Genomic DNA, 2,983 nt, shown 5'->3' on the forward strand with positions numbered 1-2,983 from the left:
TACTGTATTTTAGCTTCTGTCATGATCAGAAGCTAAAATACAGTTTCTGCCCTGGTGCTAAATGATGTGAGCTTTTGGACAGAGTGAAATGTACTTTGTATTTTAAATGTTGTGAGTAGGATTGAATTTGCTAGAAACAAGTCTGTACTGTTCGTATCTTGGGTATATATGTGGGACTGTCCTGATTCTGGTACCTCTTTGCTTTATTATTTTCCTCCTTGTTGATCAAACTTTGTAAATAAAATTTATAAGGTAACACTATTCTTAGACAACTTTTTTGACTTTTAAAAGCACCCTATGAAAAAAACCTCTCCAGAGAGATGGCTCAGTAGAATAAGCACTTTCCTGGCAAGCACAAGGGCCTGAGTTCAATCCCTGGTATGGCCAAAAAAAAAGCACCCCATGATGTTAAAAGCCATAGAATAACTTAAAGTAAATATGATTTTTATAGTACTATGTGTATTATAAGCAGTTTTTGCATTTTTTTTCATTATGCTAATATGCATAATATTTCCCTTAGTCCTAGGTTTGAGTTGTCATGGATAATAGACTTAAATAGTACTTAAATTTGTGTGATTGTATATTTTATCAAGGGCTAATTTCCCCTATACCAAAGCAACTAAGAAACATGCTGTCATTTATATTTATAAATAGTGGATATAAGAGTAATATAATTATTGATTAGGTATGAATTTTAGTTTTTACAGTTTTGTTTGAGTAAAACATAAAAGAGGGAAAGGAAAGCCATTTTATTACAAGCAGATATCCCTTTCAGGGGCCAGGGAGATGGCTCAGTAGAATAAGCGCTTCCCTGGCAAGTACAAGAGCCTGAATTCAATCCCCAGTTCCACCAAAAAAAAAAAAAAAAAAGAGAAAGAGAAAGCAAATATCCTTTTCAATTATAAGCTTGATTTTTGTTTTGTTGGGGGTTTTGTTTGTTTTTGTTTTTTTAATTGGTAAGTAAAAGATATTGGCCTGATTTTTCAGGTTAGCCTGAGAGTACAGAGAGATAATGTTAGATTCAGGGAAAATAATTATTTGAAATGGTAGAAATGGGCATTTAGGCTTACCTTCGTGTCCAGGACCTTATCCTGGGATATTTATTCCTAGGGAACACCCCAGGAAGGCCTTTAGAAGCTGAGGCTCTTCAGTTGAACTCTTGGCTCTACCAACATTTTGCCTCTCAAAGTTTTGGAGCTCTTCAGAGGGGCATAGTGACACATGCCTGTCACCCAACACTGTGGAAGGCTACAGCAGAAAGACCACAAATTTGAGCCCAGCAGGGACAGTTGATGGACCTGGCAAGACTACCCAAAATTTTTTTTAAATGGGACTGTAGCTTAGTATGGAGGCCCTGGGTTCAATCCCCAGTACCACCCTGACCCTCCTCTGGCCAAAAAGTGATCTTAAGGTCCAAGTGACATCATATGTCTTTCTCTGTAGAGGAAAAGAACCTCACAGGGAACAAAGGCCAGTGGCAGAAAACCATGCTGGATGTAGCCATGGATTGTACCCTGCAGATATCTGCGACACTTTCCTGGCAGGTATATGCTTTGCATTTATAAAGCAACTGTATTATCAGATATTAGCAAGTGGTAATTAAATACTTTCAATTACAGTGAAACATAGTGGAGTTCTTATATTAACAACCTCAAAGGAAAAGGAACTTTATGCATTACACGAATCCACACGTCACTGGGGTGAAAGGGAACATGTTTGCCAAGATTATATGACAAAGATAGCTCTGTAGAACTTATTATTTTTCCACATTTGAAGGAAAATAAATAAGCCTGGCCCCACAAAGACTGAAAGAATAGCTGTGTGTCCCCTCAGTAGCCTTTGCTCCACTCTTCTTAGTCAAAACAAGAAGGTGTTAGTCTTGTTATTTACAGTATTTGACCCAATCCCCTAACCTTTCATTGTATCCTATTTCTGTGATGTTTTGGCTTCTTCACCTTTTGGACAAGGCAAGTTGAGAGCAGGCTTCCTACTTTTACAACCTGAGGCTAACCTTTTAGCATAGGCCATCAAATGAGCTCCTTTCATTTCTTGTTCAAACATTTCAGACCTTATAGACGCCTCTGTGTGGTGTTTTATGGCATATTGGTTTTTCTTGTAGTTTGTATATAAATATAGTTTTCTACAGACACAATCACTGTTCTGTCTAATATGTCCTGACTCTGGATAGCAGGTCTTTACATGTATAAACTTCTAAATTTTTAGTAACATTTTCTGGATTATGAGTATGCTGATTTTTCCAAGATTGACTGACGTACTATTAGACATGAGAATCATACCTTCATGTCTCAAAGCCAAAACAGCAACATCTCAGAACAGAGCTCTCAGCACGTATCTGTATACATATCAGAGTTTATATGTACTTTACTGTCTGGAACTCTCGTAAGTAGTTCACAGAATTTCAGCAAACTTACTTTGTTATTGATATTTCTAGCTATTAGGAAGATTGATAAAGTTGCCATAAGATAATGTATCTTTTTTGCAAACTCAAAACAGCCTAACAGGAAAGTTTGAGCAACTATTATGAGGGTATGTAAAGAATTCATGGGTGGAAGCTTTTAAAGTGGGTGATCTTTAACAGTAATTTTGTGAAGCAGTTAAGAGGTTGGTCTTGGAAACTGGAGAGAAAGGTCTGACTGTGTAGCTTCTAATGGGGCCTTAATGCAGTGTCAAGTCCTTGATTTCTTCATCTCGGAAAAAAGAATTTAAGATCACCAACGATGGGCTTGCAAGGTTTAAAGGGAACAGTGCACATAGGACATTCAGCCTAGCACTAACCTCCAAAGGTATTCAATAAGTGTTGGACAGCACCGCAAGCGTTGTGTGCACAGGGGCTTTCATTATCTTAGAGCCTTGTATTATGTCTGATGTATGGAATATAGAACTGAGGGAGAATGATAGCTGGTAGTTTCTGGATGATAGAGGGTATATCTTTCATTTTAATTTCTTTTTTTTTTTTTTTTTT

The sequence above is a fragment of the Octodon degus genome, unplaced genomic scaffold, assembly GCF_000260255.1.
Source record: "Octodon degus isolate 3935 unplaced genomic scaffold, OctDeg1.0 scaffold00093, whole genome shotgun sequence".
NCBI classification, from domain to species: Eukaryota; Metazoa; Chordata; class Mammalia; order Rodentia; family Octodontidae; genus Octodon; species Octodon degus.